Source organism: Pollicipes pollicipes, unplaced genomic scaffold, assembly GCF_011947565.3.
Source record: "Pollicipes pollicipes isolate AB1234 unplaced genomic scaffold, Ppol_2.1 Scaffold_7262;HRSCAF=8765_pilon_pilon_pilon, whole genome shotgun sequence".
In the NCBI taxonomy this organism is placed as follows: Eukaryota; Metazoa; Arthropoda; class Thecostraca; order Pollicipedomorpha; family Pollicipedidae; genus Pollicipes; species Pollicipes pollicipes.
In genome coordinates this window covers 14,358,254-14,370,102 of record NW_023597055.1, presented here as the reverse complement: position 1 = coordinate 14,370,102, position 11,849 = coordinate 14,358,254, and positions in this window count along the sequence as shown.

Genomic DNA, 11,849 nt, shown 5'->3' with positions numbered 1-11,849 from the left:
GCTGACAGACTGAGCCGCGCTGTCTGCTGTAGTCTCACCTGTGGACAATCTCGAACCGGACCGGATCGTCCAGTGGACACTGAGCCAGCGCCGTCTCCATCACACGGCCGGCCGCCTCGGACGCGCCCGTCGCACGCTCGAACTCGGCATACTCGAGGAAACAGCGCCACATTCTGCCGCTCCGACTTCAGAATGGCCTTTAGCCGGCGGCGCGCCTCCTTGCAGGCCTGAGCCGATGCCTCGATGGCAGCGCCACCTTTACTCTGGACGGTGACGCCGTCTTTACCGGTGGCGGCGGTGCCACCTGCTGCTGGTCGGAATGAAGGCTCGTCGTCCAAGGAAGCGCATCCAGCGCTGCAGCAGGCGCGTGCGCTGGCCGGCGGGCACGACGGCGGCGCTCTGCTCCAGCACACGGCCGACGAAGGCCGCATACTCCGGCGAGTCCACCCGCGGTCGGGGGAGGCACAGTGAGCGGACCCACGCACTCGGACGAGTCCATGCGGGACCCCAACGGCAGGAGCGGAGAACGAGGCACTGAGGGCGCCACCGTCGAGGGCGAGGAGTGCCAGCGTGTCATCCCCAGGGCTGGTGTCCTCTCTGTCCTCTCCGCTGAGGAAGGTGACGAAGTCCTCCACGGCGCGGCCGTGCAGCTCCGGCGATAGATAAAACAGAAACCTGGAGCCGGGATGGATACGATGTGAAAGCTGTACCAGAAACACGCCAGCTCAGCGATCAATGCTCATTAGACAAGTACGATATTAAGCTTAACGTGCTTAACGTGGAATACTACTAATACTTCAAGAGATATGGCCCACAGAACACCGGCTTTGCATCAAATATCGAGCATGAAATGCCATAAAATATCATCATCAAACATCAATCAAGCAGCATCTTCTCATGATTCATTTGACGTCTTCCTTTTCGCTGGGAGCATCCCCGTTACCTTGCAATAATCATGAACAGCATCGCGTTTAAAAAGCAAACGGCCCTAGTCCTCGGTCAATCCGGATGTGCCATACGGCACCACGGTACTTCGTTATTGGGTCGATTTGGTATGCAGAGTTAGGGCCGACGACAAAGCGGAGATGCACGATTGCATGTGGTCGTGATATCCAGAACTGAAACAAACCTTTCTCAATCATAGCCGTGTGTATCCTAGAATGACATACTGTCACAGTATTTCGTGCGGGGTTAATCCCTTCGACACTTCAAAGAAAGACAGTCGACTGCCCACGAAGAGAAAATAATGCGTGTGATTCGTAAGGCGCCTGACATTCGCCCTCCCCCTCCCCTCCCCCCCTGTTAAGCTCACTGCTACTGTCTGCAGTCACCCCGCTGCGTCACCGACAGCCTGAGCACGGGCTACCACTTGGGTAGTCTTGGCGTTTGCTTAGCCGGCGGCACGATGATCTACGCTTCAAACTGTCGACGAGACCAAAGGACTGGCGGCCCCCTTGCCCACTCCCCCATCGGTGACCTCAGTACACCCGCTCTGGTGAGTGAAGCACCCGTTGTAGCTCGCCGAGCCTCAGCCGCTACCTTTTGACGTCCTCGAAGAGGACGATTGCGGTCGGTGTCCTCGCAGTCGTCCTCCCGGACGGGGCCCGGTTCCCAGGGCAACCAATGCAGCTCCTCCCGCCCGGCACGGGGGGCACGCGTCCGGTCAGGGCAGGGCAGGGCAGGGCGGGGGCGGGGAGGGGCAGGGCAGGGCATGGGCAGCAGGGCAGGGCAGGGCAGGGCAGGGCAGGGCAGGGCAGGGCAGGGCAGGGGCGGGGCGGCGGTTGGGCGGGGCAGGGCAGGGCAGGGCACGACAGGGACAGGGCAGGGCAGGGCAGGGCAGGGCAGATCGGGCGTCAGCAGGCATCCTCCGGTGTGGTCCGGTCGGGACAGACAGTTAGCTCCGGCATGGCCACTCCGGGCGCCACCACCGCCCAGCACCGCTCAACGGTGCCCGCCAGTCACTGCCGCCCGCGCAGTGACTGGCGGACCCTACCCAACGACCATCTGCGCGACAACCGTGACGCGCCTGCTCACCGCGGTCTCACGCCGGATGAAATCACCAGCGCCACGATCGACATCAATGGGACGTTTTTTTCGTTCTCTTTGTCTCTACCGTAGCGTCATAAACCCGGCTGTTCTGCAGAGTACTCGCGGCTAAAAAGCCACCATTAATGAATGATTTGTCCGTCCGTTACGGTGGCTCAGTCGGTCAGAACGGCTGCGTTCCGATCCACCCATCCGTGGCCGGGATGGGTTCGAGTCGCTTAAGGCGCCCGCTATTTGCCCTTGACAGTCATGGACCTGCAGCCGTTGGCAGCAGCCGCGCCGAAGGTCAGGTGACGTCAGAGGGCAAGACGGACCGTGCCGAACATTGCGGCAGGTTAAACCAAATTATGTCGCTAACCTGGCATTTCGCAATCGGATGATAGGGGGTCAGGGGTCACACAACAGACACTGCCTACCGTAAGCTGTGATTCCAGAGATACATGCATTCAAAAACGTTCGGATTAAATCTTTAAAAATATGCCAAGAATTCGGGTACAGGCACGCAGGTCATAGTCCAAAGCACGTGGTCGGAATAGCATAAACCAGAGCAACACACAGTATCCGTGAAGGATACACCCACACATTCTTCAGTGTCCTCTCCTAGAAGCAGTGCATGGCGCGGCCGAAACGCTTCCAGTATTCGAGGTTGGGATTTGCGAGACTGCAGGTTTTCGGTTTTCGGCGGAGGTATTTTTCGCATCAAAGCTGTGCACTCGCAGTGGCTAAAAGCCGCTACGATCCGCCGCCCGGCCGTCACCGGCGTGCAGACCACGCGCGCACCTCACCTCCATCCAGACGCCAGACCTCGGGCCGCGGTCGCCGCTCGGCCAGCAGCCGTTCCTCCAGCTCATCGACCGGCTCGGCACTCTCGTCTGGCGCGCGCTCGTAACGAGCAGCCAGCTCGGCCGGCCAGCCGCGCGCGCCAGGCTCGCCCAGCCGCGCCAGCCGAGCGTCCCAAAACGGCTCCATGGCCGCAAGGGTCGACGATAACGCACTGCCATCTTGCGGTGGTGAGAAAAGGTTCAGCTCCAACAGCGCCTGATAGATGGCGATGGCGCGTTCCATGAAGCCGGCCTGACGCAGAATCTAGGAGTGGTGCATGAGGATGCAGTATGTAAATCGAGGGGCAGAAGCTCGGAAACAATCACTGATCCAACAGTTAAGTGCGTGCGAGACGCCACATTCATCGACGTTCGAGCTCTGTGACGTTTCTAACGGCATGCTCTTTGCGCAGCTTGCTTCTCCCACACATACGAAGTGTCTCCAAGCTAAATGCTACAGCACGCCCCCTCTCGCGCGCGCTGTGACCGACAACACCATCGGTAGGCGTGAGTTGATGTCATGGATCTTCACAAGGGCTGAAGTGTGGCGTGCAGTAATTTCGCTTCAACTCACGCAGCCGTCCACGTTGTGTCCTGCTAAAAAAACAACAAAACAAAAAAACGGACGGACGGACGGACGATAGGATGTACGTTCTCAAATTAGCATATCACAAATGTACTGACATCCATTTGGCATAGTCCAATCCAGACGCAACGTGGTCATGCCCGCATAAGGGGATCCTTATCGAGCAGGAACGCCACACAATACAACTATTCTAAAAAAAAAACACAACAACAACGCATAGCTTCCCCACACGGACACCAACGCTACCCGACACAGGTGACTGAGAACCTCCAGCATGAACTGTTCCAGTCGTGGGGGAGGACGATGCGGCCTCATCAGACCTGCCTGGAACTGGCGCATCCGGTCCAGGCAGCGCGCGAACGCCGAGAGCAGGCCAGTTAGCCCGAACCCTGACCCGTGCTGCTGGAATGCCAGGTACCTGGACAACGCGGAACACCGTCTGTGAGACGTACCATGTTGTACCAGCTCGTCGCGGTAATCATCCAACAGCACCTCAGCGAAATCGTGTAAGAACCATGTCGTGGTGCCAGATAAGATACTCATCAAACATTTTCAAAACTATTCGGGCTGAAATGTGCCCCGCGATTCCGGTCGCAGATCAAAAATTACAAACACCACTTCGCGTGCCTTTCACTTCAGAAAAAACACCACACTTTCCTGATGCTACAAGCCAACCAATGCAAATGCCGTACGCGCTACAGCCCCTGGACGACTTCTGACATATTCAGAGATAGGTATACCAGAACTTAAGTTGAGCAACCGTCGTCCCTTCCGAGAAACTGTCGCTGCAGCGTTGGACAATGGTTATATTTCTTCGAAGCCTTCACACCACACACAGCTGAGTTACCATCAGCAGCCCAAATCTACCACGTGGACTGTTGCGGGGGAACACCGAAAAGCCCAGGCGTGCACCCCGAGCCCGCGCCCTATTGTCGCGTGCACAAACACACACTGCCGTTACGCTGAAATTTACTGATGAACACAACCCTCGTATGCAAGCAACTGAACACTCACTCTCTCCCTCCACTCTCTCAGGCTCCCCCCTACACAACACTCAACTTTAAACGCCACATGCGTTTATAAACAGTTGTACGTGGAGACCGGCCGGCGCAGCAGGCGAACCGTCTCTACCGCGCGCGCTGCAGCCGCCGCCTCAACCCACCTCCGCCAGAGGCTCACGTCGGCCGGGTGCGCGAACAGCAGCTGACTCCACTCCTTGCGCGTCTGCTCTCCGTCCCAGTCGGGTGCGCTCAGCTGCAGCCGCCGCAACCGCAGCGGCAGGCTGCCGGCGCACTCGCGCAGCGCCCGCTCCAGGATCGCCAGCTGCCTCTCGAGCAGCTGCTGCGCCGGCACGTGCCCGCGCAGCCGCTCCTGCTGCGTCACCAGCCGCAGCCAGAGCGCCTCGTCGCGCGGCGCGCTCGCCAGCCGTCGGTTGAGCTCCGCCGTCTCGCCGTGCAGCTCCGCGTCGTCGGCGTCGACGGTCACCGTCCGGCACCGACAGCTGCAGCGGCACGAAGCCGGCGCCCTCGAGGCGTGCCGATGCGGCGACGGCGGCCGGCACGCGGCGCAGGCGGCGGCGCGCCGCGCGATCGAAGTAGCGCGGCAGTGGCGACGCGGTGGGCGCCGCCCAGCCGAGCGGCCGCCGCCGCCGCGTGTACTGCGCAACGAACCGATGGTACATGACCGCGGACGAACGGTTTGCCTTGTCTGGACGGCGGTCCAGCGAGAGCGCAGCCTCGGGACGCACGCGCGCCTCCTCCAGGAAGACGCCCCGCAGCGGCGGCAGGTCGGCCTCCGCAGCCGCCGGTGGAGGCGGTGAGCGCAGCCGGCGCTTCCGCTTGTGGCGCCGTTTCTCGGCACGGTCCGGAGATAGGGTCTCACCGCCGCGCCGCTTGACAGCGCGGCGAGAGCACAACTCGGGTTCGGCCGACGCCGGAGACAGGACGCCGCACGGGGCCACCGCGAGCTCGGCCGCCGGTGAGGCGGTGCTGTTCTCCGTGGCGGAGGGATCGCGGCCGGCCGCGGCTGCCGCAGTCGGCGGGAAGCTGACGTTGGTGAGCCATGCAGTACTGCTCCTGTTCTCTGGTGGCCGAGGTGTCGGCGCGTCCGACGAGTAGGCGGGAAAGAAACTCATGGTGCCTGGAAAAACGACATCTGGCCACTGCTCATCTATCCCCGGATGAGACAAAATCTCCAGCACAATCCTCCCGGCATTCCACGCTGAGGCCAGTAACGCGAGACAAATACGTCGGCGCGCCCTAAAACCCCACTCATCATCAAAACACAAACGTCTATCGCGAACAGACGCAGCACAGGCAATTGCAATGCGATGAGCTCATGCATTCCCGTCGATGACGTCAGCCTACAGAGGTTTTGTTGTCGTTTCAAAGCTCAGTAGTTCGGTCGAGAATCTCCTGACGCCAAGGACCTTCCGATATTCTTGCATTGCCAGCTTCACCACGGATACTGAAGGTAGATGGATAGCACCCTCCATGAAAAGTACAAACATCAACCACAAAAGCAAGAAGCTTCTGTCTTTTTAAATCGCATCTAGGCAAGTCGATGAGGAAATTGCTGCAACGACTGGTTTCGACTGAACACGCCGAGCATGAAGATAACAGTTAGGTTCTACATGCGAAGACGTCATCAACACACAACAAGGATCAGTATGTTTGAAACCGCAACAGACGTTCGTTAACAAAATGGACGTAAAATTCGTCCCTATCAGAACACCTTTTCCAAGTCTATAGGAAAATGGCGACCCTGAGCCACACACCACCTAGACAATGTCACATTGAAGCAGAACTATGGCCCACAAATCGCAAAATGACCTCAGACCTGAGCCAGTTGACCCGGGGTCACAATCAACAGGGAGACTCCACAAACCAAGCAAATTGATGACCTCATACCACAGTTGGCCTGCATTACCACAGCTATGAAGTAGCAGAACGTCATGCTGCAGATCAGCAAAATGATCTTAGAGGTCAAACAAGGTGACCTGGGGTCACAGAGCAGCGTTATGAATTCTGACATCAAACGGAGCGGCCTGAAACCAGCATGCTGAGGAGGAGTGTGATTAAGATTCCCAGGCTTGCGTCCCCTCGTGACTTTCTTCTCATCTGTACAGCAGAATACCCTGTGCCGAGTGACCCCCAACGGAATAGATCCGCCATTTTGGCGCTGGCATGCAAGTTAACCCGGTAAGTGAAAAGGCAACGCATATGTTGGTTCGCTCTAACCTGGCGAATGAAAGGGAAAGGCCTTCCGTGCGCATTTCTGCCACTTGACACACTAATGCAGAAAGAAGGCATTCGATATTACTTGGCGTAATCGCACCAAGCAAAAGAACATTTGCAAAAGTGTAGTGCGATGAGAAAATGCTGAGAGCGTAATTTTGACACGAATAGAGTACAATTAATGTCCTCATCGCACCTTAATGGCGCCGTGGTGGCACCACCCAGTGTTATTAGTACACTTACTGGTCCTACGTTTTCACCAGAGTATGTTTTTCAAGCATGCTCCGAAGGTGGGACAATCCCCACATATCTGGCGCGTGCGTCAGCAAAGGGGCCTACAATGATGTGTACGTGTGATTGAGTAAATGGTTGCAACACAAGCAACGTGATATATGATGTTATCTGTAATGCGTGCGGAGGTGCATGTTATATCGGGTGGACAGATCCTGGATGCTAAAGTGATATTACAAGCTACGTCATAAGTGAGTTAATTACGAAAACGGATAGCCATGCAAAAACGGCATCATGCAAACCTTTGTCAATGCTGTATACACGTTAACGTTCCTGCTACGGTAGGATATGTTTGTACCTCTCGCCTGCATAATACACTTTGAAATCCCACAATAACCAGCAGTGTATCTTATAGAGCATTTCCACAGAAGATCATAGAACAGAGGTCTAAACCTATGTTTACGGTCAACAAAATCGTTAGAGATGCTTCCGTTCGATTCTAGAAAGCTTTCATGTCGGGTTGCCGTGAGCTCAAGCCAATCTCATTCTTAAACGTTTTTAAAATCCAGTTAAAACAATGTGCCACTTCTGAGAGTCCTTAAAAGCCCACTTGCTAGCTGCCACAGCCCACAGGAAACCCACCATCCCGCACGTTGTGGAACTGCATGCCCAAAAGTGCCCGCGGTGATGACGGCAGCTGCGCTAGGGTGGGGGGTGGTGGGGGGGGGGGGGGGCAGATTCGCATCCGCTTAGGGTCGGTGGCGACGAACCGGTCAAGCTGGAGAGCTCACCGTTGCATAAAATACAACGGTGTAACGATTAGATTAAGCAGCTGAATAGCGTACGCAACAAACTACCGTGTAGAATGCACCATGCAATGGTGGCAATATACATAAACATACGACAGTAGTTTTACTCCGACGTGCTCTCCGCACGGCAAGACGCCCCCGTTCGTAGATGCCCGACGGCCTACACACCATCCAGTAGTCTCCATGTGACTGATCAGAGACGTGTACGCATGACAGCCCTCGGGAACGTCATGTGTACACGCCCTCAATACCCTCCGCTATTGAAATTATGAAATGCATTATATGTTATTTTAGGATGCGTCAAGTATATAGGTGATTTGCACCGGCCTCTGTTGTATATAATACAGCCTGACGGTAAGCGTGGTGCACGTGAATCAATATTGATGCCTGAAGTCTCAAGGTGCATGATATAATCAGATCGAGAGCATGCAGCGTTGTTTTAAGTCATACAAGAAATTTGGCGTTCTTGAGGCGCGCCCAACTTGTTTCAGACCACTTTTGAGCTATCTCAGTGAGTTAACAGACAGACCGGTCATGGCATGGAAGGCGGTTCCAACGAGCTGGATTTTTGATAACTGTTCTTTCCGTTCCAAAAAACAACGAAGACCTTCGGCTCCCAACGATAAAGAGATTGAAACAAGAGAAGTCCTCAGTTTTAAGTGGGCCAGGTTTTGTCTTCCCCGGCCATGTCATGTCCTCTCTTGCACCATCCCAGTCTGGATGACAAATACTGTGGCACACCCGTACCAAGGAGTCCCCTTTAACTCTTAGTTTACCGTACACCAGCGACACGATAACTTTGGTATAAACGATCCCTGCCTGACGCACAGCACACATTGTACATTTCTACAGACCTTACGTTATTGGGTTTCCCCCCACGGCCACGCAAACCAAACAATAATGTCGGCGCCACCGGCCGCTCGGAGGCACTCGCAAGCTCGCAAACATTTAGCAGCTAACAAAACAACATTGTTCCTGGAATCGTTTGGAGCTGGAAACTACCAGACATTGGACGCACAAGTGTATCGTAGGTATGAATGGATGGTTTCAAAATTATCACCTGCTTTACGGACAATTATGACGATTGTGAAGATTATATTTGATCGCACATTTGTATATTTATATACATGACATACATTACATCAGGTGAATATATTGGCATACATTTGCATCATCTGAAAGGATCCCAAGCCCAGAAACTTTTATAAATTGGGCATTGGATGAGCAAACCTCTGCTAAACGCATGGTCAACAACCAACACTTTTAAACTTTTCAATGTTTCACAAAACATCTTCCGACACCACGCCTCAAGTTGATGGAGTTACAAACGCCTACGAATCACGAACGCATCTCTGCTGATCTTGCACGGCCGGGAGGGAAAATGGAGAGAGACATGGGGTTTCCTCCAACAGTGCAAGAATGTGCGAAGAGCTGCTCCCAGGCTCAACGTTCGTTTGCCACGCCTTCATTAAACATACACTTGCGCCTCATCGTACATGTTAGCGAGCAAACGGGCCGTCGCTGCTGGCGCGGCGGCGGCGTCTCCGCGATGGTGTGAGCGGCCCCTCTGCCGATTGGTCCTCACCATCTCGAGCCCACATGTTACGCACGTGGATTTATGGGAAACGCGGGCAGGGACGCACGGTCTCTGGCTATCAGTCCACGTTTAGGCTCCGACGGCGCGGCTCGACTCGAGCCGCGTCCGTGTTTACGACGACGACGACGATTCGGAGTGTGCGACGCCGCCTTTCCAACGCCTCTCTTACCTTCACTTTGCAGCCCCTTGGCTAATATAGACTCTTCCTTTTTAACGTCTGTTTTCGAATCATGTCGATGGTCCTCCGCAAAACTAACGAACTCTTTCACACAAACAGTACACTTAAGGCAACTTTCAACGAAACCACCTCAAGAACCCGGTTTTCACTTGACAAATTTGCACATTTACATTTCTTCATCAACTAAAAAAAAGCATGAAAACGAGCCGTCGAGAGCGTTAGAACGCCTCCTCTCTCAACCAGTACAACACCGTGCCCGAATCCTTGGCGACGGGAAATATCCACGGACTATGCTGGTACGTTTTGTCGACTGGGGAGGTGACCATGGTGCCCCACCAGTTGCCGGTCACCTCCGCCGTCGTCAGGACAGCATTCCCTTGACCATCTCCCCGCGCGCCCGTGTTCACCCAGGGCATCCGCTTCTTCACGCCCTGGCTCACGTACGCCCAGCTGTCGAAGCGGCGCACCAAGCTGACCTCCGTCTGCGCCGGCGTCTGGTTTGTAAAGCTATACCGGCGCGGTGCGAACCACACCCCTCCCCACCGCCGGCGGCCCTCTTGCGCGTGTGTCTCGATCCTGTAGGCGAACGTTCCACTCGTGCCGAGGTCGCGGATGGCGTCGGCGTGCCGCAAGATGGAGTAGTTGTCGATCAGTGACGGCGAGCGCTCGCTGCGGCCGAAGACGCTGAGCGCGTCCCAGCCCTCCTTCGACACGGCGGTCAGCAGGAGCGTCCAGCCGCCGCCATCATGGCTGAAGTCGCAGAACGCCGGCACCGGCAGTCCGCGCAGCCAGTAGACGCCGTCCGGCAGCGGGTCAGTGCGGTCGCGCAGCTGCAGGCAGGAGCGGGCGCATGCGCGCACCGCTGGCGCCACCAGCGGCGGCTCCGCCACCACCGGGCTCGGCCGCTCCTCACACGTCGGCGTCGGCGTCGGCGTCGGCGTCGGCGTCGGACAGACGGCGGCCGGCGCCGGCTGCCCGGCGGCCAGCGCCGTCAGCTGAAGGCGGACGGCCTGAACGCTCTCCTCCAGCCGCCCGAGGCGGCTGTCCAGCGCGGCCTGCTGCCAGCCGGCGACCGCGCGGCCCACCGCCTCCTCCACAGCAGGGCCCAGAATGGCCGCCAGCTGGGCCGACGGCGTCGCCGGCTCGGTGGGTACCGTCGCGGCCAGCACAGGAAGCAGCACGAGCAGGGAGACGGCGCGTGGCGGCGGTAGCATGGCTGGCCGTCGCGTTCCTGTCCGGGCTAGACGAAAATGCGGCCGGGCGGAGGCCAGCGACGACGAAGATTACCCGGGCGTGGCTCAGGGCGCCCGGCGAACACTCGACGGGCGGCGGCAGCTCGCTGGCGACTTGCTGCTAACACGGAGACCACCCGTAGGGACGTTTTCGTGACCCACTGGTCACCACGCCGGACCTTGGTGACCTGGTGAACGCCGTGCGGCGACCTCCTCGGTGCCGACTCCAAGAGTCGGACGCGACGTTGGCGAGCCTGCAGTCCCCTCGGAGTCTCCACCCGCTCTGGCCAACGCCAGGAGCTCAGCTACCGACTATGTGTATACAAACGGGCGGGATGACGCATTCTCATGGCTGGCCACGGAACATTGTCTGCCTTGTTTGTTTATGGACTGACTGGGACGTACCGAATCATCAGCGGGCTTTCCACCAAACGTCTAACGCCTGCCAGGCGACCTGCGGGCTGACCAGCGGCTTTTCCAGCGGCCATATCAAGGCTCTCAGGTCACCAATGGAAACAGTCACCTCCTTACATTCCATTGGGCCGTTACGAGTGACACGACGAACGTTCTCCACACGTGCGGCCTCTCCAAAGCAGCTGCATAACCAAATCCAGGCTTCAAAGCAGCTGCATGACGGAATGGCGCACTGGTGTAGCGCCACACGTTCAATGCCTAGAGTAATAAATCCAACACTGGGGATGGACGAGGCCAGCCAGGCACTGATACGACGTGCAGGTTGAAAGTTGTCGGAAGGAGGTTAGTCTCGGATCACCATTGAATCCCCCGACTAACGGAATGCATAGCACACCTCAGAAACGCTGCCCACATCATGGTGCGCATAATTAATGTAATACACTTTGACACCACTGAACCCAGTGGAAAGTCCAGAGGGGGGGGGGGGGGTTCACGTGGTCATGGACCCCCGCCGCTTTGGGCCCGAAGGGGCATATAGCTGGCGAACAGACGCAGTTTTTTGATACAAGAACGACAAAATTAGACGTCTCTGGGCTTCCAAGTGACCACCAACAGTTGTAGGCAAGAGTTAAAGTGCCCAAGAAAAGGCAAAAGTTATCATTCGCAGACTGTGCAGACAGACACTCACGCTGTTCTCAT